The sequence below is a fragment of the Dermacentor variabilis genome, chromosome 9, assembly GCF_050947875.1.
Source record: "Dermacentor variabilis isolate Ectoservices chromosome 9, ASM5094787v1, whole genome shotgun sequence".
Lineage (NCBI taxonomy): Eukaryota > Metazoa > Arthropoda > Arachnida > Ixodida > Ixodidae > Dermacentor > Dermacentor variabilis.
The window spans coordinates 70,525,245-70,551,707 of NC_134576.1; the positions used below are offsets into that span (position 1 = coordinate 70,525,245).

A 26,463-nucleotide genomic window follows, 5' to 3' on the forward strand; every position below is an offset into this window, starting at 1 on the left:
CCGCTCCAGCGCGTTGCGAAGGGCGCTCGGGCTCCTTCGCGCAAGCGGCCCAGAATCTCGGGCTCGGCGGCGGCGCGTCTTGGCATGCGGCCAGCCCGTCCCTCCACCCAGGTGCGGCGCAGACACTCTGGCGCCGGAACCTTGCGGCGCCAGCCGTACACAGTGCAGAGAGGTTGGGGGCGGAGCAAGGCAGTCGAGTGGCTCCGAAAGCCGATACCCCGTCAATGGCCCCGGGCGCTCAGCGATGGGTGTGTGTACCGATGTCCCCTCGGAGCATGGCTTTCTGTCGGCGCTTTCAGTGACCTTATCTGGGGACTTTAGGCGCGAAGAGCGACGGGGTAGAGGAGAGTGACAAAACGGAGGAAAATAAAAGGAAGGCACCGTACAAACGCGCGGCGGTACCGTGTAGGACGCCTGCACTCATTTCGAAAGAAAGTACGAGAAATGGGCGCTTCGTTGTTGTCGCTAATGTTACGTCGGCGTACTGTTCGTGAAAGAAAAAAAGAACCAAGTAAGGAGGCATAAAGACATGTTCTTAGTATGTAAACAATGAGTAAATAAGGATACGGCGACACGTACCGGTTTGCTTCAAAACAACTTTGCAGATATCTCTCCATAAGCGTGAAAGTGCATGCATCTTGGCGACTGACATGAACAACCGTAACCGCCTTCAATGGTACAGGCCAAAGAGTGACACGGTGCGAGGTATACGCACACAAGCGCGTGCGACCTGCGAACCGCCACTCCGGAGGTGTTTACGCGGTTGTGTCAGCATAAACCATGAACGCCTTTTCACCCGCCAAAACTATCAGCACAAAACAGAGCACAAATAAAATGACACCATCAGACACCTAGGTTTTAAGGCATATTCTGTCGCTCAGCAATAACAACCTTTTACAAAAACGTTCAATCCAAGCCGAACAAAACGTTAATCAGCGTCTGCTACCGCCAATATGCCTGCTTCTCAGTGCTTTTAACCTCGCTTACTTTTACCTTTTGGGCTCTGCCAGTGTATTTTGGGGAGGAAGATTTTGTTGTAATGCTGTAGAGGGTTCTCGATTCACTCCAATAGTTAATTGCGCCTTCTTGCACGGTGCTGCTGACAGGGGACATCCCCCACGGTAGTACCAGCTGCGGTAGCGCCGTCCCTGGTAAAGGAAACGTTACGTCAGAATAGCTAAGCTGGTTGGTTCTTACCCTCCGTGGTTGCTCAGCGGCTGTGGTGTTGGGCTGCTAAGCACAAGGTTGCGGGACCGAATCCCGGCCGGCGGCCGAATTTCGATGGGACCGAAATGCGAAAACACCGGTATACTTAAATTTAGGTGCACTTTAAAGAAGCTAAAGTGGTCCGAATTTCCGAAGTTCCCCACTATGGCCTGCCTCATAATCAGATCATGGTCTTGGCACGTAAAACCCCACAATTTTAGTTCGTCCTTAGCTAAGAGGGGTTGGAACAACTGAAGTGAAGAAGAAAAAGGGGCTAAGGGAGAAAGACAAGGTTGTCGCTGTTGACTTCGCTGGAGACAGACAAGAACCCTGAAGTACTTGTCTGTCTCTCTTAGTGTCTTTTTTTTTTCAGTTCACCTGTTCAGGAACGTAACAGTGTGTCGACGAGCCATCCACGGCCATTCGCGGGAAGGCGCAATAAAATGATACGCGCCCGCATATTTCACCGGCCGTTCTGCTCTGACGCGATGCTTGCTGGTTCCGCACGCTGACTCCAGTCGGCATAGGTAACTAAAATTGTGCAGAGGGCGATTGGTGGATAACAGTTGCTATTCTAGGGTGGAGGCTTGGGCGAGTTGCCATAGCTTTGTGTTTACGTATGGGAGCGCGCGCAATTAGGGACGAGCCACAGAACAAATATTTGGAGAGGCACACCACAGCGCTGACTCGCAGCGCAGTGTGCCCGTGACGTTTTTTCTTGGCGACTCGTCCCTAATTACAGAGTTCTAGCGTTTGTTCCGCAAGCCTGTTAACGTTTCCAGTTTGCATAGGGCAGGTGTACGGAAGCAACAATGCTGGCGGCGACATCTTGCAAAGCACCGTTGAACTACAGAACACACAAAGCGAATACTCCAGTGCGTTAGGCGTTGGTAGCCACGTAGTCGCTAACTTGCAGTCATTTTATAATTTACTGTCGACGAGAATAGCCGCGCGATACAAAAAGAAGAAAACACATTATAACTTGTCGTAGTTGGTCAAAGGGTCACAAGTGTTGCTACCAGTTTTTTTTTAATCTTCTTGAGGCGTTTAAAATATGCGAGAATACAGGGCATGTACAGTCTGCCTCATTAACTCAAGGAGGCTAGGTGGCTGTTTGTCACCAGCCCGTTTCTAAGACGATGCCAATATATCATCATCATCATCATCATCATCATCATCATCATCATCATCATCATCATCATCATCATCATCATCATCATCATCATCATCACTGCCATCCAGGCTCCGATAAACGGGTAAGTCGCAAACGGTAACAAGTTCGCCGACAAGCTAAAACTGCCTCAAACACACTTGCATACTTGACGTAATGAGCCATGCAAACGAAAACAGCACAAAGAGAAGCGCTTGTCCCGTGTTCCTTTGGGCTGTTTGTTCCTTAGCGCTCATAAGTTATGTCAATTAAAGATCCCTATGATGTGTGGTTACATAGAAGAATCGCTATCAGACGAAAGCGACCATTTGCGGTCAAGTTTGGTGCCACGACTTCCGCAAATTGCTAGAGGCGACTGACTCGTCAGGCATAACCTCTCAATTAATTCAACACTAAGGCTGAGAGAGAGCGGGCAGCAAAAGGCGCATATGATCCCGCAGCGTTCCTTGCGAGCACCTATTACTAAATACGCCAGCGTTTCCTTTACATTTCGCCTCCATCGAAATGTAAACGGGAATCGAACTCACAACCTCTTGCTTAGCAGCAAAACGCCTCAGTCAAGGCACCGAAAGCGGAGCGAAGCGGACAAGCGGATTTTCAAAGCGGCGAGGCGGCGAGCGCCCGCGCCTTTTCAGACCGGCCGCGTTCTCTGGCTACAGTGATGCCAACTCAGGTCAACGTGTTATCCCTAAAATGAACCCCCAGAAATCCCTAGATTTTCTTTGTGTACTTTTAATGTGGCAATTTCAGCTTTAACAAAGTCTCAGCGCAGTTCACTCTTTGTTCCATTTGTTATACATTTTATAAGAGATAAATAAATGTGTATTAGCCGCATCTGTAGCTTTTTTCTTAATTTTTTGTAGAGTTATCATGCATAGAGGGTCGACAGATGGCACCACCAGAGAGGATTGAGGGATTTTAGAGGGGGAGTCAGCAACGACACTCTGCTGACTCCCTCTGTATCTGAAGTGAACTTCGAGCAGACGACTCCCGTTTCACCGCACCGCCTTTCGAGCTGCTCCTTCAGCAGGCTGATCTTCACGCGCACAGAACCCATGCAGCCCTTTAAAAAGAGAATGGTCCCAAGTTGAAAGAGCTAGACATTGTCTGCTAAGCCCCGTCATCACATCAAGGTATTTTATTCAGACAACGTTAATAGTCTTTTTATGATGCGCACAGAAAAATGAACATGTTGGACTTCGTTAAAGTCCCCTTCTCGCCTCAAATAGAACACTCATCAGAAGCGGTGAAATGGCGTACCTCACCGCACAGTTCTTTATTTATCAAAGTCTCAATCAAAGATTGTCAAACAGTAGTTGGAGCGACTAAGAAATGACATCACGAGAAACTGACATCCCCAAAAATGTAATCTTGCTAGTTATAGAGCAGTGATTAAGACGTAGAGTTGGTAATTACGAAATCAGAAAATGGTTCCTTAAAACTGAGAATATATATGTTGTTTTGGTTGCGCAGCACGTTGCAACGAAGTGGTCTAGCATACGTGGAAAATGCTTTTGTTTAAAAAAAGAACGCTGCACAGTAGCACTTTCTTCAATAACATAAAAACACGTACGACGCAAATGATACTGTATGCAAAGATAAACGCGCGTGCAGTGTCGATGTTGACGCGTTAAGATAGGTTTCTTAACGCTCTAGAATTATTATATGGCACACAAACAAGGAATTAAGACGCGCACACAATCTTAAACTCTTAATCATCGTACATATCTTTGTTCATCCTTTTCAAATGAGAAGGAGTGATCTTGAAGCTGTAACAGCAGCTGTCCATCAAGGGTCTTTTTGGGTGCAGCAAACCGCACAACGCGTCTGTCGACAATCTGTTTCTTTGCTTTGTTTTCAGCAGGTTGACTTGAGAAAATACGCGTTCGACAGCAGCGCTGGAGTGTGGTAGGCACAGAAGGTTCTTCATAAAACTTGACAGCAGGGGGTACTCTTGTGATCCCTCTCCTTTTTTCATTTGAGACACTTTGTGCCCGAACTGGCTCGCAGTCAAGTCAACGTGGTCGCTCAGCTCCATGTTGCGAAGAAGTCGCCATTCCCTGTCCAGTTCGTTCACTTCATTTTCTTTCACGATCAGGGGAAAGGAGACCACAAGCGACGCGATTGATGGGACTGTCTTTCCCAGGACAACTTTCGGGTCTATGACTCGAAGGTTTTTCATCTGTTCACTTTTTAGGGGGAACCGCAGGTAGATCTGGTGAGCTGCTTCAATAAAAAACTAAACACCGCAGCCGAAAGTTGTGAACCTGATTATCGTTTAAGCCGTGCGTGTTACCGGCTAGTGCGGCAGTTGGCTTTGCTCCGAGGTAAATTTCTTTCAATGGCAGGAACTTGGCTGGGTCTTGTACCGCACATCGGACAACGGCGTGGCCTCCAGGTAGTCTCGCTTGATGTAGCATTCCAGTATGCATTTCAGCATGGCCGAAACAATTTCATGGAGCAAGTGAAATCTGGTTTCTTCCGACTGCATTTCCTTATTTAGGTTAGTGAAAAAAGGCAGGACGTACTCAAGAAACTCGAGGTAGAGTTTCGTTGACGGGTCAGTCAGTTTTTCCAGAATAACTTCTGCAGCAAGCAGGCGGTCGATCGTCAGTAGCTGCTTTTTTGAAAAGCAAAATCAGGGCTGGCATCTGCTCAAGCAAGCCTGTCACAACAACTTGGAGAGACAGCCACATTGTTTGGCTTGGGTGCCAGAGCTTGTGCGGTTTCACCTCTGCCAGCTTCTGGAATTCTTGGAAGGCAGATGTCTGCTTCGGCGACAAAAAGTAATTGAAAACATCGGGTGCCAGATCTTCAACACCTCTTGGAAGTGTTTTACACGCATACGAGGCGCACAGATGGAACGAATGGCAAACGCACTTCGTAATGAAGAGGCCTGGAATTACTGCTTTTAGCATCGACGCGACGGAATGATGTGCACCCATCATTACGTTCGCTCCGTCGGCCGCAAAACCAATCAAATTTTTGTCGTACGGAATTTCCGCAGCACTGAACACTGCCTTTAAGCTAGTGTAAAGAGAGCTGGCTGTCGCATCACTGACTGGTACTAAGTCCAAAAACGCATCCATTATGCCGCCGTCGGCGTTCATTACTTGGGCGACAAGTGACAGATGCTTCACCGTAGCCTTGTCAGTGGATTCGTCGACCAGAAGGGAGAACTTCTGCGTGCTCAAAAGCTCACAGAGCTCTTCGCGACTCTCCTCTTCAAGCACATTCTTTATGATTGCAGCGCACTTTGTCCGGCGGCAACTTAAGTTCTTTGCAATCTGCGAGTCGTCACACGAAGCCTTGACAACATCAACTAAATGCTCCATGGCATTAAAAGGTAGATTGTGTTCCGTGACAAACGCGGCAAGTCTGATTTCAGCCTCTTTGACCGATTTGTCTACTTGAGTTTGCCCACTTATTGAAGGCATGTGGATGTCAGCGCGCGGGTCGATTTCAAGCTTGCAGCGCTTTTCTTGTGCTTGGAGCTTGCAAGGTGGCGGTCGATTTCTGATTTTCCACCTTTACAATTGGATCTGCATGCTTTGCAGGAAAAGTACAAGGGCCCTTTTTTACTGGCTGACAACCACCCTCTGTGCTTCGGATCCGCTTCCCATTTGGTCAAATATTTTTGGTCGTACGCTTTCGCTTTCTTTTTGCTTGGCTCACCATCATCAAAGTCTCCTGGTCCAGAAGTTGCCATCTGACATGCAGCACGTTTGAACGGTGAAGGTACGCGGTGAGCGTAAACGTAGCGCGTTGATGCTGACACTACAAGTCAAAATTCAACTTTTTCTTTCGTAGAGCAGCAGTCACTCGTAGCGCCGGAGATCACACGCACTATTAAACAATTTGAAAGTCATATGGTTTCGTTTTACCTCACTGTGCAGCAGGTGATTATTTCGCATTGCAGAACTGCTGTCGCCATCTATCGGCTTGGCAGAACACCAAAAATAGATGAGCAGTAACTGGCATTTTTATAGTATTTTCTGTTTGGAAGGCAATATAATCAGATACGCCTGCCTTGAGGCCGCTTGAAGTAACAATTATACGGCCTCTTAAAATCCCTAGATTTCACAAAAAGACGCTAGATCCCTAAAGCAAAGAAAAAATCTCTTGATCTAGGGATAAATCCCTAGGGTTGGCATCACTGTCTGGCTATCCGCGCCGCCGGGAAGGCGGGGCATCTCGCAATTTCTTTAGCAATTTCAGGGACGTGCCGCCATCTCGCGGCACTTTGGGTTTGTGCACGCACTTTCGATATCTTTTTCTTCGTGGGTCGGCGCGTTCCCGTCTGCTATCTACTTCTGCAAGATGATGAGCTCAGACGAAGAAGACGAGATCGTTGGCATTTTACTCGCCACTTGTCTAGTCGATTTTCGAGATTTGTTACAGCGCAACACAAGACAAGGACAAAAGAAGGTATAAAGCGATGACACGACGCCGTGTCGTCGTTTTATACCCTCTTTTGTCCTTGTCTTGTGTTGCGCTGTAACAAATCTTACTATGAATCCCAACCAACTGGCCCAACTTGCCGTTTTGACGCTTTTGAATAACAGACGCGAAAAGCCCAGAGAAAGACATTCATTTACATTCCTTCACCAGCGCTTCTGCAGTGTCGGGTTCTGATTGGCTGCGGCCAAAGCGGCCAACTTATCCGCGCGGAAAAAATCGGTCCGGGCGCGATTCGGCCAAACGGCCGCGTATTTTCCGCAAAGCGGAATATCCGCGGCCGCTTGGCCGGATACGCTTGTCCGCTTGTCCGCTCCGCCTTCGGTGTGAACGTGCCTTCAGTGGGACACCTCGGCAGGCGGGCGACAGTTCGAGTGATTGCAGTGGAGTGGCCATACGTTAATAAAAAAAAAGATGTTTCGTCCTCTCTTGTCTTCATATCGGCGTAGCATCTTTAATTTAAGAGAGAAACTGGGACCAGGAATGCTCACTTTCACGGGCATTATTTTGGGTATGCAAAGTGTTACCGGTGATGTCGTTGGAAGGCTAAACGGCCTCTACCAGCCACGGCTCTAAGACGCGTGCCTATAGCTGCCCGTCCTCATATTTTACCTTGTCTACGGGTGCAAGGAGCAAACCGTCCCAACTCCGCTCCAGTTGCTATCGGCCTCCAACCACCCACGAAACGCGCAGCGTGACCCGCGCGGTCCGTGCAGGTGCGTGCCAGACGGGCTGTCGCCAGGAGCTGCATTTCTCAAGTGCGCCTTTCGCAGCAACCACGTTTACTAGCTATCCCCCCCCCCCCCCCCCCTGGTCGTTGTTTTTTTTTCTTACCACTCGCGGCTGCCGCTATATATCCGCCTTTCGAGAAGAAGGAGGAGGAACATCGATTAGGTTAGGTCCTGCAGAAAAAAATAAAAAGAAGAAAAAAAGAAGAAGAAACGAGATCTGAACCAGGCGAACGAAAAAAAAAAAAAAATGAGCGGCCCTTCCACCCCGTGAACAAGGACGAGCAGTGAAGCTATAGTGTGCTTTACCTCAATCGACGCACCTATGTATATACAGACAGTTATTATTATTATTATTATTATTATTATTATTATTATTATTATTATTATTATTATTATTATTATTATTATTATTATCGAAGTACACAGACAACGAATACATGTTTTGACTGTCGAGTGATTTATTCTTATTCGTTTATAAAGTAGTGACGAGTGGAAGTACCGCCGCATGGCAGACGGGAGTTCCACAACGTTTACAGCTTCATTGGGAAATACATAATTAGAAGAGAACCAGATGAAAAGATGAAACTCGGCTTAATGTTACAGTTGTTTTAGCGGCTAGTTTTCGTGTAATTCGTTTCGGAATAATTGCGATAAAACAGGAGTTGCAGCCATTTTCTCTAACCATACTCCCTCAGTAGACGGCCGTGTATTGACAGTGGACGGGAATTACGCAACGTTTACAACTTCCCTGTGAACTAACTAATTATGATAAGTAAACGAAACTCGGCGTAATGACAGAGTCGTCTTAGCAACCCATTTCAGTATATATTCTTTTTCAAGATACCTGCATTAAATTGAGAGCTACAGAACATTCGCGAGAAACTGCATACAAAAATTTTTTAGCGTCGACGCGGCGCGAATAGAGATGGCCGTCGACCACCGCCAGAGGGTAGCTATGCACGGCTTCGCTGTAAAGAAAGCTGTCAGAATTCGGTAGCGTGCTAGCCCTAACTTGCTTCATCGGCGCCTCCGGTAAAAGTCCCGTGGCCACCTTTCACCACGAGGACGTACGGGTGGAAGAGCCGAAGAAATCTATTCGATTTGGAGCTCTGCAAACTTTCCTCGTGTCACTCTGCTTTCTGGGTCTTCTCATCACTGCGAGCAGACGTTTGCGACTACGTTTTACCTAATGGTTTCAGTGAATTCAGTGTCGAAATAATCACTAAATGAATCAGTCAAATACTGAATCCTTCATTTCACGTGGCCAGGAACAACCCCGAACTGTTAGCTAATGGCCAAGTTTTTAGTTTCTTACTTTTCCTTTTTTTACGTTTGGATAAACAAAACATGAGAGATATACTACGAGAGAATAAACGGAATAAATAATATAGGACAATCACGAAAATAAAGTTTACGTACAAAAAAGCGCAAGCTACGTTCTATAGACGAATGAGAAGAAAATTACAGTCAACTCTCATTTCAGTAAACTTCAAGGAACGCAATGAAGTAGTTCACTTAACTGAAAGTTCACTAAACTGAATATTCACTAAAACATGGAACAGCATAGCGCGCAGCAGACATCGAGTCAAAAATGTGAAATGCAATTTATGGAGTTATGTATATCAGTACATACGAAGTGTGTAACGGTTACGCTGTTGCCTATCTTATTAAAAAAAAAACATATGTATAATTTTCATTTGAACTGGTGCTCTCTTAAAGCTCAATAAGTAACAAAGCTGTCCAAAGAGTTTATGTTCTCGTGCATTGAAAATCACTGTCAACTCTCACTTCAGTAAACTTCAAGGAACGCAATGAAGTAGTTCACTTAACTGAAAGTTCACTAAACTGAATATTCACTGAAACATGCAGCATAGGGCACAGCAGACATCGAGTCAAAAGTGTGAAATGCAATTTATAGAGTTATGTATATCAGTACATACGAAGTGCGTAACCGTTACGCTGTTGCCTATCTAATTAAAAAAACATATGTATAATTTTAATTTGAACTGGTGCTCTCTTAAAGCTCAATAAGTAACAAAGCTGCCCAGAGAGTTTATGTTCTCGTGCATTTGCTCCAGCACAGCTTCTTGCTGAGACACGAAGCCTCGTAACTATCCAGGGCATCCTACAGCCTCTGCTAGAATTACAGGATTTGAATCTGCCTCTGACATTGCATCATCGTTGTCGTGCTCTTCTTCTTCATGACGAACACTGTAACAATTTCCAGGTTCAGCACAAGTGTCGTGCTCACTGACACACTGCACATAGCCGCCGCTGGAGGGGCGATTTGGGTGCGGCGGGCATCGGCTATGCCAGCGCTGCAGGACGCAAAAACTTCGTTGAACTCATTTGAAAAATGAGCCCAGGTCAACTGATCAAGTTCGTTACACTGCAATATGCGCTATTCAGGAATTAGTTTAATTGAAATATTTATTGCGTAGAATGCATAGAAAAACCGCCGGGGATTTTCTAAACGTTCGTTATTCTGAAATATTCGTTAAAGCGATGTTCGTACAACTGAGAGTTTACGGCGCATGAACGTTATCATGTATGAAACTATGAAAAAAGCAATGGAAAGCCCGTGAAAAAAAGCAAGGAAGATACAATGATAGTAACCTATAAAAAAATAGTGCCAATCCCACGGACTGTGGGAATCGATGTTATGCGGAGCATTTAGGAGGGGGCTAGCTGACTCTCCGGCGTCGTTCGAGGTTCCGCAAAGCAAAACCACGTGGAAGAACGCGTGTTTGTTTCGGAGTGTGTGTTCGTTGCAAGCGTTTAAGTGAGTGTAGAGACAACAGCGCGATGGCGACCACGATGAATACGATCATAGGAAAGCAATGGCATGATTTCCACGCGGGCCCTTCGACGCGAACTCAGAAGATGGCGGCTGTTGGGTTCTACACACAGGTATTGGACGAGCTTAACGAGAGAAACGGGGATTGCGGCGTGATCTGCGACTGCGTGCTATCCATTCGTAGGTAGCTATGGCTATGCCACGTCGTGTCGTTTAAATCCGACGATTGCATTTGTAAGCCGGTGAAGAAATGTTATAACGCGTAAAGTGGGCGATCATGAAGTCGGTACAGCATCACGCTGTTTCTACGTAGCGTAAATTGCTAAGACAGCGGTAAGTACGGGTGCGATCGTGGCCTAACATTACGTTAGAGCACCGGACTGCTGTGCTCGACGGTAGAGCTTGTATTCCCTGACCGGTACCCACATTTCTTTCTCTTTGATAAAATGGAGGAGAGACAGGAACCTAGCTACTTACCTACGTACCGCAGAGTGCCAAGAATGATGCGAAGGATGATTCGCATTAAATATTCCTGTTGTATTCATCGTCTTCGCCGAGCTGTGATATTTAGTTGCGCAGTTTTCTTTCTTCTTCAAACACAAACATATGCACAGTGCTATGGTGACGGCTAGGCTATATTGTTAAGTGCGAGTCACGAAACAAACCAAGGACTGAGCTGACCTTTACGCGCCATGGTGCATGAAAGGTTATGACGTTCTCCTACTGAGCACGAAGGTCCTGGGTTCGACTACCGGCCGCAGCGGCCATTTCTCGCTGGGCGGGTGGCAAACTGCAAAAAATAAAATAAAAAATAAAAAACCAACGCATAAACAATCATAAAATAAAAAAAATTAAGAGGACAGAACGACCATTTACTTAGATTTATGCGTACGTTAAAGAGAACACCGGGTGGTCGAAATTCATCCGGCGTATTCCGCTACGGCGTGCCTCATAACCCGGTCGCAGACTTGGCCCGTGAAGCGCCCGAATTTACTTTGGAGTGCTGTCCCGCGCGTGGAACTTCCGGGTACACTGCCACAACAGCACCAGCAGCCGTGCCTCGGAAATTCCTGGCAGGGTCACTAAGAAAGCGTCGCCTCAAAAAAGGTGTGACCGCTACAGCGCCAAGTGTCTCATTTCCGCAGTCGAACGTTGTCCGAGACGTCGCGATTCTCTCGTCAAATTGTGCGCGTTCGGGCAGTATTGGCGAGACGTATTTCCACGCCCGAGAAACGCGCGTGCGACGACCCTTTCGTGCTTCCGAGAATCGCGCCTCCACGAGGGTAGTTGCCGCAGCTGCAAGCGAGAGAGCGTGGCCTCCGAGATTTATCACCGCGCGCACGCGCGCCGCAGCAAATCTCGGAGGCCATAGAGAAAGCGAGCAAGACTTGGTGGCGGATGCTCTCTCATGGCCCTCGCATGCCCGCGCATGCCCTCGCGTCTTGTTTCCCCGCAAGCACGGCAGGGAAGATGGGAGTGTGCAAAGAGACCGAAGAGGTCCGTGACGATGCTGCGGATTCTTCGGCCGTTTCCCTGATGGCCGCCTCATTAATTCATAGACTAGGTGCGCGTAATTAGCTAGTAATTAACGAGTAGCGTAGAATTTATTGAAGACATTGGTCACTGCGGCACACGCCCACTAGAACGACATACGGCAACTCAAATGTCCACTAGCGCGTAAATTTGCCGCAGGTTTTGTAACTACTGTAAGTAACCTATGCTCACTTTTGTTCGCCCGTATGTTATCGTTTTCCCCATATGTTCCAGACGCTGGCGTTGAAATGGATCGCAGGCGCTTTTACATTCTGTTGAACATAGTACGACCACCATGCTTCGTTTTTTCTTTTCTCTTTATGTTCCTGCTTGTCCATTCTCTTCCTACTGGCACGCTCTATTCCTTGTCGTTGCTTTACTTAGGTGTTTTCGACTGGTCTTATTATTTATTTTCCGTTTACTTGCCTTACTCCTAAATTTTCAAATTCTGTTTCTATTCCCTCTTTCATGAGTAGGCAGGCGCTGTGTCTGTCGAGGGGTAAGTTGTCAGCCGGTTCACTCCCTATTTCCCTCTTTGCCCTCTGTATATGTGCGTTTTCTTATGGACTACTACTACTACTACTACTACTACTACTACTACTACTACTACTACTACTACTAATAATAATAATAATAATAATAATAAATGCATGCCTGTCAATTTTTCGCTGAAAGCAGGTGGTGGGGGGTGAGAAACGAAAAAAAGAAAGAAAACTACGCACTTTTGGGGGAGAACAGCTTGGTGGGAAAGTCAGAAACAGCTCTGAATGACTACCAATAAAGATATTAGACGTCTTGCGCCCGTATTGTGACCGGACACGGCTCGTGCGAGCTGTATACTTGAGGTATAAGCACTATGTCCTGTGACAGTTGCTCCTTTAAACTTCTAATACACTTCACTGCATGGCATCACTGTACTGCGGCGAAGCTAACTAAAAAAAAAACCGGACGTTAGGCAACGCATATTAGACCTTTGCCTCACGCGCACTCCTCAACGCAGGTCTCGATCTGCAGCGAACTAATGTAGGCCTAGACTGGCTCTGTGGGCCTGACTTTGGTAGTTAAGTACCATTGCGGATGCCCGTATATTTACTTTTAGACTTTACACCGATGTCCCTTCCTCAGATTTTGCCATCTTCTTGGCCCATAGTAGCTCTGCTCCTTCCAGTTGACGTTAGGTGCCTGCAGTCAGCTTGACATATTCAGTTGGCTAGCTAACATTAGATGACAGTATACTTAGGTGAAATACACACACAAACAACTGCCGCTTGTGTAAAAAAAAGAATTTGGGGAGAATAGAATAACGAGAAGGATAGAAAATAAAGAGAACAAAAACTAGTCTGAACAATAATAAAAAGAATTGGCAGCATGTTATGCTCCTGTAACACGTGAAGGCGAAAAAGCCTGCTGCACACATGGTAATGCATTAAGTTATCCGTTCAAAGGGGTTAGACTTCTTGCAAGACATACCGAGCTGCAGTGTTAAGTAAACGTATTGCGCTGTAGGTCGATTTCCTCAACAAAACATGAGAGTAGCTAATGCATTATCTAAAATTTCTTTCGTTCTTTCTTTCCGTCTTCTTTTCTTCTTTCTTTCACTCTTTCTTTTTCTTTTTTCTTTCGTCCTTTTTTGTTCTCTCTTTGTTCTTTCGTTCGTTCTGTCTTTTCTTTTTCGTTCTTTCTTTTATGTTCAACCATTGCATCTTTGCTTGCTAATGGGGGTATGAGCCATTCCTGATCTTGATGTTTCTTTCTTTCCTTCATTCTTTCTTTCGTGTTTTCATTCATATTCAGCCATTGCATGTTTGCTTGCTTATGGGGGTATGAGCGATTCCATATTATGTCATATTTTTTTTTTCGGGTATGGGGCGGATGATATTTTTGGTACCACTTATCAGCTTTGTTTAAAGCACTCGTCTTGATATTTTTTTAACCACTCGACCAGGCGCCGCTCGTTTCCGGTATGAGCCATTGCAACGAGCTATTTAAGTCTTTCGCCTTAATAAGCATCAGTAAAGACTGAGTTTAACCACAACCAGTGTTCTATGCACAACTCGCAACCTCGCCTAGACCCCTCACTGCGTCTATCTGAAGAAGTTAAACGCCATTGCTGAGGTCATCAAGTTTCCCTGGAGGAAAGCGTGGTGTACATCAGTCCATTCTATGATGGAGCTTCACCGGGTACTGTTCCTGGTAGTGCTGCGTTACAGTCTACCAGTTTTTTCAAATACATGCAAGACCAACATTCGCGCTTTGGAGAGCACACAAGGTCAAGCCCTACGCACGTGGTTAGGGCTGCCTTGGTGCACCTCAATAGCGGCAATAATTGCCATCACGAGAGACCGTATTAACCAGACACACGTAGCTGTCGACTCTCTCAGAGCACGCGTTGACCATTTGTCAAGGTTCCCCGACCATCACTTATCTTCCCTACCAACGAAGAGACCTCAAGTGACCTTTTCAAGAGTGATTAGCGCTCATCAAGAGTGCTTACCGTTGTAGCGCCCATCGATGGCACTGACACTAAGGTAGGCACCCTCATCCGGCGCCTTGGTTCCGGCTGTGAAAGAAGAGGACAATAAAGTTGGGCGGCGCGTGCTCGCGACGCAAGCACAGCACGCGCCAGTCCGCTCTAAGAGCCTGCTACGCTGGTCCCTTGGTTCTGACGCTACGCTGTAACCTCTTGGTTCCCGCGACGTCGTCATCTTGCACACTGGTGGCGAAGCCTCCATCTACCCTGTGGTGCCTGCTACAGCCTCAAGTGGATTTTGCTATTCGCGGAATTACAAAGAAGGCCAATCAACTGTCGCCGGTTCTGAAGCAACTGACGCTCCTATTAGAGCACCAGACAATCATGACCGCGTATATATATCTATATAGCCAGGGTTCGACCCCATATACCAGCTCAGCTGCCACATTCGTCGTCCTAGCTAAGCAGGTAAAGCTGAATCCAAATTGTCACACATCACTACATCTACGTCGGCTGAAGTTGCAGCCATCCAAGCTGCTATATATGACCTACGTCACCGAAGAGCCGGCACAGAAATGGTTCATATTTTGTGACTCTAACGCAGCTCTTCAAAGTATCAATTGTCTGCCTTACATCCCATAACTTACGAGCAGATGGTGTCCAACATCAGGGAAGTACACCACTGTTCTCTAAACAGGGTACAACTTAATCGTTCAGTGGATTCCTCCTGACTGTTGTATCGTCGGCAACGAATTCGTTGACAAGGGTGCCCGGTCTGCCCACGGAAACACCTACACGCGTCCGATACCTCGGGCGAGGACGGACGCTGCCATGGAACTTCGCCCGCTTGCACGCAAAAAGCCACAAACTTTCTGGAGTTCATGTGCCTTCATTTGTCGATTGCTTGAGTTGGACCTCTTGCTACGGCTACAACTGCCATCTAGCCTTTTCCGCGGCGAAACAGCCTTGCTGTGCCACTTGTGGCTGGGAGCGTCGTTCACGAACGCTTAGCCCTATCGTATAGGAATGGCCATGAGCCCAACGTACGACTCCTGCAGGCGCGAGGAAATTACCGAGCACCTATTGTGCACCTGTCCTCGCTACGACGTAGGATGCCTTTCTCTCAGGACAACATCACACCGACTGGACTCGCCACCCTTCTCTAAGTCAAAGATATTCGGACACTGGCTACACTCGTCACTGGCCCGAAAATCGATTCGTGCACTAGTGCACTACTCAAAGGGCGCCGCTTCAAGGGACCGCTTATAGGGTCCCTGAGCGTGCTCCCACGTGCACTCGGTGCTCACTCTCTCCCTCTTTTTCTCCTTATATTTGCCCTTTCCCTTATCCCCAGTATAGGGTAGTTAACCGGGCGCTCATGTGGTTGACCTCCCTGCCTTTCCTCTCCATGCTCGCTCTTTCTCCTCTTCGCCTTCTAGTGCTACACATCTCACGAGTAATACAGAAGCAGGAAAAGCTTCTTAATAGATGAACAAGAATGCGAGCGCCGAAGTTTCGCATGCGCATGACGTAAACTCTAATGTGGTGCAGAAGGGGCAGAGTTCAACGGTGTGTACGCCTGCAGAATGCACAAAAACGATATATGCGAGATGAAATTTTCGATGCACGTGACGGCAGCGTGATTTCGGGGGGCTCTTCGAGCAGAGCGGCGCCAGTCATTGAATTATTAAAGGCTTTTATTTTTTAGCTGGGGACTGGATTGCTGCTCAGTCTGCTCTATTTTCCGCCTGCGTTATATACTGGAGAAAAACGAAGAAGCAGAATAAGAATAACGATGAAACGGTCATGTAACCTTAGTATCCTCAGGTTCTCATTGTTTCCTCTCCAAAAAAAAAAAGGGTAAGGCGGGCAGACATGGACACAAGAGAAGTGCACAACACGTGTCCATGTCTACACGCCTTACCCCCTTTTTTGCATTATGAATCCTTACGAACTAGCTCAGCTTTCTGTCGTTCTAAGCTTGTTTCCTCTATTGTGCCCAGTGTTGAAAATCCTTGCTAAAGGGATCTTGTGGCGCGAGTAAATACAGCTATTATATAATGACGGGAGAATGCTCTGAGGTCCCCTTGTCGACACGTAACCCTAGTATCTTTATTTCTATTGCAGCGGAAATTTAGATTGTCCTGAACACGCTAAGCATTTATGCGCAACGCCTCTTTTGTGATGCAGGCTTCAAGGCACCGCGAAAGGCCCAGTATTTCTTGGCGATTTTATTACTTTGTAATTTGGACAGAATAAAACTGCAGGGTAACGTCAAAAAATTATAAAGATGCAAGGAACGTACTTGCGCATACACTTGGCATATCGGTTCTGAGGCAGTTTCCCTCAATGACTAAGTTTTAGGCGACTGAAACAGCTGTCTTCCTAAGCAGCCATGTGAAAAAATTAAAGAAATAAAAGAAAAGGTGTCACATCGAATCATCATTTCTTTGGCGGCCTGTCACTAGCGTACAGTTCTTGAGTGCTTACCATTCCCTTTCCTCCCTCAGTTCCCTTCATATTGCTTACTTTGGCATTGCAGAGCGTGCAGCATACTGTCTCCCTGCCATGCCGCACCCATGGCGTGCTCATCCTGCTCTGGGGTGGAGGGGGTGGGTGCGACAGATTTCAAATAGGAAACAGCCGGTAAAAAAAAAAAATTGAGAAGTACGGCTGCGCGGCAGCTGGACAGCCTGACCAGCTTGCGGGCCGACCGATTAGGGCAGTGCCGCCATCTTCCTCCTGGCCTCGGCCTTGTGACCTCCGACCCCCGAAAGTCGCGAGCCCTACCCACACTTCATTCACGAGGGCTAGAGGAAGGGTCAGTGTTGAGTGGCCTCCCTCCGTTCACGGACGTCATCACCTGCCGACCAAGAATGCGCCTTGGAAGGGCGCGAGGTGGGCGTTTGGCCGTCGGAGGGAGAACGCAAACAGAAGGGAGTTCGTTTATGTCTGTTTGTCTGTTGGTGCTTTTTTGTTCAGGGACGGAGACCAGGTGACACACGGGGAAGCATAGGGAGACGCGTGGATAGGAAACGTATCTGCCCTTCTGGGAAATGGTTTCAACCTCCGTCCCTCGTTGAGCAGCGTGTCACAGATCAGTGCTGATTGTTGGGGGTCCGGTGGAGACGATAGCAGGGTAGTCCATCTTACTCGGAACATCAGAACACCTGCCTCCTTCGCACGCCGTGTGACAAACCGATGACACATAATACCTTAGGACGTTTACATTGGGATATCACATATTTCAGGACTAGAATGCATGGGGACTTTTACTGCGACGGCAGTCAAGAGTTCGAGATTGGGTTTTGCCTTGTCCATTCATCCTGTCCATTGTGCTGCGCTGACGACGGCCTTTGTCTCATCGACGAAACAAATTGAGGACTTGCGTCGTCGTCAAGCCACCTCTTCATTCCAGCATCGTCATGTCCACATTGTGGAGAAAAAGAAAAGTTCTCCCCAACCGCCTCCACTGAAATTAGGACTCGTGCCAGTGAGGCCATGAGCATTTGGGAGCCGAGCGCGCTAACCACTCAGCTGCCGCGCAACAACAGTGCTGTGCGATAAGCGCACGTAGAGTTACTCTACAATGGATCCCAAATGAAGCCAGAGTTCTACGTTGGTTTCCTACGCACCGCTCCGCTGTGACGGAGCGCACTCTCGCTGAACTCCAAAAGTTTGCAGCTAAGCCGATCCTACGGGCTGTGCGCGACCCCCTCCCTCCTTTTCGTCTTGCCGATACCAGCGCTATCGGCATCACCGCAGCGCGGTTTGAGCTCTTGGTTTGGGCTGCGTCGTTTGACAGCCGGGCTGAGCAGCCTGACATCCTCCTATGCTGCGCCTGTACTTGCGTCTTCAGTATGACACGCTGTAGTGCACCCTATTGTAGAAATCCTAGTTAGAGCGCCAAGCAATTTTACTGTAATACCGTGCGCAAGGTCAGCCATCGGACTCCGACTTTTGCGGATTAGCAGCGACAAGCCAGCTGCAATGAATGCGCGAATATGCGAGGTAAACTAACTATTAATAATGGGGAATTTATTCCGGCTTGCTGGGTTACGGCGTTTGGTTGTATATTTTAAGGGTTCCGGCAAAAAACGCATAACACAAGAGTCTACCAGTGACCTAGCTTCTTGCGTTTATTTCGCGCTTACCGCTCTGTTCGTGACGCAATAAAGGTTATTTTGTGCCACCTGCGTGCTGTGGGAAGTAAAATACGAGCACAAATGTTTCACATCACGGCAAGCGGTAAAACATGTGTTCACTTCTGCGGGCGCTCACATGTTTTACTGACAGCATTTGGTTTGCTCTGTAGATTTGGGACTGGTTCCGAAACTAAGGTGTCAAGGCCACTGTAGAGCGTGCAGTGTGGTGGCATTCTGCTGCTGTGGTGCAATAAAAAAAGTCTTTTTTTTTTAAAATTTCCTGTGTGCTGTGTGGAATAAAAGATGAAGTTTTATTATTAGATGAAGTTAAAGATAGAACATAGTATGTAGTTATTGTACACATTCTGCATACCTGCATTCCCACGAAGGCTGACTTAAAGAACGTTCGTGTACCATGAATTCGGTGTATCAAAAGAAGCCAACAAACACTGACGCCAAGGACAACATAGGGGAAATTACTTGTGCTTAATAAATGAAATAAAGAAATGACAAATTTCTTACCCACAACCTTCGCATTTCTGCGATATGCGAAGGTTGTGGGTTCGGTTCCCACCTGCGGCAAGCTGTTTTTTCATCCACTTTAATTTCCATTAGTTTCTCATTTCTTTATTTGATTTATTAAGTACAAGTAATTTCCCCTATGTTGTCCTTGGCGTCAGTGTTTGTTGGCTTCTTATGATATGACTAATAAAAATCGGGACCCTCGGTTAACCCCTTCCCTTCTCGTTTATTACATAACGAGGATCTCTAATCCGGCAACATTGATGCCTTCAGGTAGCATGTGTGGGTTTATTGACCAGTTGCCTGCACCCAAAAAGATCACGTTCTCGTGACGCCTGCGGCAAAAAGACGTTCCACGTCCGCCGCCAAGGTATGTGAGTGGTGGTGCTGGCTAACACTCCCAGGGTTCTACTAGGGTACATAAATACCCAAGGAAGTGGGTGGGGAAACAGCGCCGCGGTAGCTCAATTGGTAGAGCATCGCACGCGAAATGCGAAGGTTGGGGGTTCGGTTCCCACCTGCGGCAAGCTGTTTTTTCATCCACTTTAATTTCCATTAATTTATCATTTCTTTGATTTATTAAGTACAAGTAATTTCCCCTATGTTGTCCTTGGCGTCAGTGTTTGTTGGCTTCTTATGATATGACTAATAGAAATCGGGACCCTCGGTTAACCCCCCTCCCTTCTCGTTTATGAATTCGGTGTGTAACTTTGGCAGTGCAAGAACACCAGGTGGTCGAAATAGCCCTTAGCCTTCCGCTATGTGAAGACCACAATTTGGATTTGGCGAACACAGACGAAGTCAACCACATGACTTCGGTGCTTGCTGTTGAAAGCGGCGTTTCTGAGCCATGCGTGCAGGTACAGTGTACGGCACTGCATGTGAAATTGCACGACAATTTCTCATCGCGCGAGGCGTGTAATCCTGAAAGGAAGCGCTTGCAATTAGCTTTAGCAACCAAGCTGTCAGCTGCGCATTTTGGCGCGGAATTCGATTCTGTTTTGCTCGAATCTGTTTAAATAACGAGTAGCATGATTTTCTTGACGAGCCTCCTTGACGGGCTAATTGAAGAAAATACCAGGCCAGTACGATAGTCGAAATATTAGGCTCGATCCGACGCCAGATTCACTGATTACTCCAACAAGTGCTCAAATGTGCCTCATAATTGGATCTCATAAGAAGCCAACAAACACTGACACCAAGGACAACATAGGGGAAATTACTTGTGCTTAATAAATAAAATTAAGAAATGATAAATTAATGGAAATTAAAGTGGATGAAAAAACAACTTGCCGCAAGTGGTAACCGAACCCACAACCTTCGGGAAATGCGAAGGTTCTGGGTTCGGTTACCACTTGCGGCAAGTTGTTTTTAAATATTAAGTGGCATATTAAGTGGCCTATCCCTGCAGCGCATGCTTCCATTGCGACTGCTATGAGTAAATATGCGATCAGCCGGTTCTGAAGAATGAAAAAAGAATCGCGTCATGCTACAGCGGAGATCAAGGCGATAACAGCGCCCCGTCCGAGCGGAGCAGCGGCGGCATATTGGCTGGTACGATGCTTGTGGGCAATAAGCTGACCTAAGTAGAAAGCAATATAAAACGCATTGAGCCCCGTCAGAGCCAGTCTGCTGCCACATTCACGACCTTGACTTCAATGAAATATCGTTTGCTTCAAGCAGAGTTACAGCATTCAACAAAGGCGCGCCGTTAATCCTGAGGGCTTGCGGTGTGCCCTCGCTGATCGCGGGGCAAAATATTTCGAGCTTATCAATCGTGGAGGAAGAGGCCAGGTATAACCAAGATAACGGAGCAAGGCATTGTCCCGATACGAGTGCAGGTGCACTAATGGTGTTCCGTTCGGCTGACGTGGCGCCATTTTAAAAAGGATACTTGGTTGTGGCGATCACGTGAATCCGGCGTCCGCGACTGTTCTGGTCTCACGACGCGGTAACCTCAGCTAATCCTGCTTATCAGTTCCGCTTTCGTGGAATGCAAAGCTCTGGCATAAGTAGCAGAATCAGCACCGCCTTCCCCGTATCCTTCTTGCATCCTGCACTACAGAGCAGTGGGAAGGTGCCCTTCGCGACGGCACCTCCGAGGTCTGCATGCCGGGCACTGATCTCATACAGGCCATCGCCGAAGACGACATAGGAGCCCCAGACTAGGGGCCCCTTCCTGAATTCCCCTTACTTGTCAATAATAATTTTTTTTTTCATTATCCTATCTGGTAACTATGGTGCTGAGTTTTAGAATTACGTGGTCATTCATAAATTGCTCCTTGACTGAAACGTATAGCCACATTAAGAGTAATAAAACATAAAAACCAATATCCGGACGACTGTTAGTTTTATTGTCAGAATGTTCTTTTCTCGTTCAGCCGCTTGCACGCCACACTTACTGACTACTTTGGGAATTTGCGCCATCTATAGGTCAGCATATAAATTTGGAGACTGGAAGCTCGTGGTCCTAAAGGCGGCAGCGAATTTGGCCAAATAACTTAGATCGCGTGAATAATTGCCCACGTTGATGAAATAACAAAAATCCATCTAGAATGCCTAGATGGAAGTTTTAGAATTATATTTTTTTCGAACAAATAGTGCTAGTAACATTTTGTGTTTAATTATGTTTGCCGAATATTAGGAAACACCCTCTTGCATTAAAGAATTCCACAGAGCGTCCGCGCACCCATTGAACTCCAATGCAAGAAGGACGTCTATTTCATTTGTGTTAATTTGGACTGAAGCAAACTCTGTTTATGGTTCTTCTTTTTTTTTTAAGTCAGGAAGAGCGTATCACTGCAATTGTGCGTCGAAGCTACATAGCCTTCTTTTCAGCAGAGGCGCCTTCTTTTCAGTAGAGGCCGAAACATACATATCAATTTTGAGTGCGACGACTGTGGCGAACCCGTTAATCCCTAAGCCCTTGATAGCTCAGTGTCGTCGGTCCTGTTATGAAAATCGACAAAGTGAGGTGTGTTTTCCGTGTGTCATAGTTTACTTTGCAGCTGGCTCAGAAGGTACACATAGCGCTTGAGTCGTGAAACATTCAATGCGCCACTGCGGTTTTTAATGTTGCCTTGTGCAGAGCTGTAAACAAACTTCGTGTGGTTATATATATATTGTAATGAAGAAGAAGAGCACAGGAACAAGGCCAGCCAGATCGTCTCTTCATTGCCTGCTGTGCAACCAGTGGGCCAGCCGGATCGCCAGTGCTTGGCACGAGTGTGAGCCGTTCGAGCTACCAGCTGTTCCTGCTCTGCGTCACCTGCCTCCTCGGTTACGAAGAGACGTTACCATCGGAACTGTTCAGTGCACCCATTACAATTGGTGGAGGTGCGGGGTACTCAAGAACATCTACACCCTGGAACTCCGGTCTCGGACTCTGCCTCCCGTCATGCCTGACTCTCGCCAGCCGACGCCGCCGCCACCCCCCGTTGCCTGCTCTGGCGCTGTCCCGCAACGCCATCCAGCGGTTTTCAGCGGTACGGACGAACAGGACGTCAATGACTGGTTGGCTACGTACGAACGGGTGAGCTTGCACAATCGATGGGATGATACCGCCAAGTTCAATGCCGTCATATTCTACCTCGCGGGAGTTGTTCACCTGTGGTTTAAGAATCACGAAGCCGACTTTCAGTCCTGGTCCGCGTTCAAGACCAGTTTCGCTGCAGTTTACGGTCGCCCTGCCGTCCACAAGTTGCGCGCCGAGCAGCGGTTACGAGAGCGAGCGCAACAACCCGGTGAAACATTCACCTGTTATATCGAAGAGGTTCTCGACCTGTGCAAACGTGTGGATGCTTCTATGCCCGAAAATGCGAAATTAAAGCACATTTTAGCACAGCACATATTATATATATATATATATATATATATATATATATATATATATGTGTGTGTGTGTGTGTGTGTGTGTGCTGCAGGAGGGTTTATTGGTCAGTCGCGTTCTCCCAAATTCACGTACCACGTTACGCATTGCGGCCGAAAGGGTGTGTTGAAACCACCGCCCATGTCATGAGTGGTGGCGCTAGATAATAGTGCCAGGGTTAACTTTGGCACGCATAAATAAATACTGAAGCGAGTGAACGGTAAAAAGACGCCGTGGTAGCTCAGTTGGTAAGAGTGTCACACGCGCAATGCGAAGATGTGGGTTCGTATCCCACCTGCGGCCCGTTGCTTATTCATCCACTTTTATTTTTCCTGCATTTGTAATTTTTACATTTTACATAAATAAACAAGTAATTGCCGATATGCTTTCCTTGTTATCAATGTCTGTATAGGCTTCACGGGGTTGTCACGAAAATCGGACCTCTTCCTCCCCAGTCTTCCCGTTCACATATGCATTTGCTACAGCACACCACCTTTTAGACATACCGGTCTCAGTTTTGTTTGAGTAGACAAATGTTGTTAGAAAGGTTTCTGGTTAGATGGAGCACGTTATAAGGTGACATGAATAGATACCAGCAGCTATCTTGCACCAGCATGCACTGGAAGATGCATGAAAAAAAAGTTAACACAACAGAAGAATCCATTTCAAAACAAAATCAGCAAACGCCAGAATTAAGAGTAAAAGAATTCTTTGTGCTTCAAGAAACACAACTAATGCTGGCAAATTCAGTCGAACCACGTGTGGTTAGTTGTTTAAAGATTAGTAAATAATGCTTGCAAACATAGCACCAGCCACAGTTGAACTTTAATTAGTGTTAGTCGGTAAAAAGGATATACATTTGCTCGCACCTAACTCTGTGGAGCTGACGGGCTGGAGTTTTGAACGGACAGTGGTGCAACCTGGTGGCAGTCAAGTTTGCAGGTATAGTTGAGAAAAGCCCGCCCCCCCCCCCCCCCCCCCCGTAGAGTAACACGGGTCTCGCTGGTTCTGTGTTTTATTTTGATTTATGGCCGTAGTTTTCGCGCTCGAAAAGAGCTTGAAACGCACGTAGGACGTTGTGCGCTACCGCCTGTACACATATCGCGGAAAGCGGATGCTCTTTGAGGGACAAACCGTGCCGAAGCTGGGCGGACCCGACGAGAGAGAGAGAAAGGCAAAGGAAAGACAGGGAGGTTAGCCAGAGGTTATCTCCGGTTGGCTACCCTGTACTGGGCGAGGGGCTCCAGACTACGCTGAGCAGCGCGTGGGCTCCAAGCACATCGTCGCCGCCTTTACGGTGGCGCGGCGAATTGTGAAGACATTCACGGGACTAGCACGCTGGCATGACACACCGTGTATCGACGTGGTGGCCAGGGACGAAATGGACGGAGTAGCACACAAGTCGCAGCTCTCCGCATAAAGTTACGCTGTCACGGGTTCCGACAGCTGGCCTCGATTTCTTCGCTCGTGTGTTGAGGCTTCATTTATTGTTTTATTGTCGTCTTCAGCTATCAGAAAAGGCCCCAGCGTTGGCTGAGACTAGCCTGTGTATCATCTGGTCCAGAGTACGCACCGTTCTTAATTAGCGTAACCATGTAAAAATGCAGTGGGGTCTCTAAAACTGCGGGTGGTGTTGCCGTTGTGTTCTATTTTTATTCTTTCTTTTAAAACAGTGTACTATGCACATGAATTGACGGTTTAGAAAATAGTGAAGGCTGACAGTTTGCAAACAGACAATGCTGTAGCACTCTGCGTGCGAGAGTATGTGGTTAGAAAGTGAGTTTCGTTTCACGGCTTCTGACTGGCCTCTGCCGTGGCAACCGCGTGTGTTCTTCACAGCGGCAAAAATAATTGAAGGCGCCGTCACTCCGTCCCCGCTTTCGTACATGACATAGACCTCCGACTTCTCGAAGCATGCCATTCAATCTGATCGTGTGTGGCAGTATCTCCTTACTAAAGCTACCACTGTTCGCCAGGCTCATCGAGGCTCGGCACTGAATGAAGTTTACGTTAAAGATATGGCATATTCGGAGGCTGCTGATGCAAGCACGGGACTGATGCAAGCGACATGCACTCCTTCAGCAAAGAGCGGAGCGCGCATCGTCGAAACACGCTGCCGATGTGTCGCGTAGTGTCCACACTTGGTTTAGCAGACTGGCTGCGCAGCGACCGCCGTGCAAGGCGGCTCGCCTTATTTGCTCTTTGTTGCCGATGCAGTATAGGAAGAACCAACTATGTGCTCATTTAACTACGACATAATTGCCCAGACGCTAAAATGCTAACGAAAATAAACGCTCTATGACTCGCGACGTTTTCATTGCAAGCGCCGTCGGCTGCTGCTTCGACAATCGGGAGCTATAGGCCTACCGGTTCGAGCGATCGGCGGCTGCCGACAAAGTAAGCGCGCCGAGCGTGATGCTCCACTTAGTAGAGTTCACCGTACGAATATGGCCCATCACCAGCAACGCATAGTTTTGCGGAGTTGTTTGTCTTATTACGACGGTCCTTTTTCGCGCATACGGTAAATACAGGAAAGTCTCAAACGGCGCGCCATTCTCTCGACAGTATGAACTAACTGCCACTGATGAAGAGGTAGGCCTTGGTCGCTGGCCGAGGATGTCGCCGGTTACGAAGAAGCTTCTGCTAGCATTTGAACGCATAGTTTTTTGGGAACTCTTTAACGCATGAATGAATGTGAAGAGGCTAAGTGAAAAATAGAGTTGTACACCGTCGGCAGAAAAGAGCAAACCAGGCGAACTCCGTCGCACGGTTATCGTTGCGCGCTGCCCATAGGCGACACCAACTGCGGTCGAATGGTGTGTTTTGATCCCTTCATTGGCGTAGTACTGGGCGCTGATTGTCATATGAGGCGCACTTTCGACATCGTTTTATACTATTTACTATAATTACATGTCAGCGAAAACTGAGTGACACCCCTGCACTTTCGCAAGCGTTTTCCGTCCTCGTTCACCTTGAGCTTTCCACATTCCGGCAGAATGCGGCTGAGGGTGCCTCACAGCTTGCAGGCCGAAATAATCTCGCGGCGCTGGCATATGACAATTCAGCAGCCCAAGTAGCGCGATGAGAACCGGCTCCGTGAGGCGCGAACAAGTTGTGTGCTGTGATGGCATCCGCGGCCGTCGCTTATCAATGCTGCTTTCCTCTCCGGATAGCTCTTCTCGGACGGAAACCGAAATAAACTCGTGCTCCGTTTGCTTGTGAAGCAATTTGTGCACAATATGCAACACAACTAGCCGGCCTTTTCACGAAAAGACCGCGCTGAAAACCACCACAAATCGTCGTCTCAAGGTGCGCTATAGGGCTGCGTTGGTTGTTTCTGCTTCTCGTTTCTAACCATATAGAGGGCACTCGTGGCAGCCGTGTTCGCGCATGCGCAACAGTATTTTGCAAACCGTCCATTGCTTGGTGTGTGATTTGACATGTTTAAGTACCGTTCTTTATGTGTCTGTGTGTGTGTCGCGCAACCGGCACATCGCAAGCAACATTTTTGAACGGGTAAGCGCTGAAACTGAGAAGGCCATTGTTGCATATACTGTCTCTT

The 26,463-nt window shown here is 47.4% G+C and overlaps 1 non-coding gene across 1 annotated transcript; it reads left to right on the forward strand.

Moving 5' to 3' along the window:
* Positions 1-23,131: 23,131 nt before the first annotated feature.
* TRNAA-CGC (transfer RNA alanine (anticodon CGC)) lies at positions 23,132-23,204 on the forward strand. Its single transcript has one exon. It is a non-coding gene; the product is annotated as a tRNA-Ala (tRNA).
* The last annotated feature ends 3,259 nt before the right edge of the window (positions 23,205-26,463 follow it).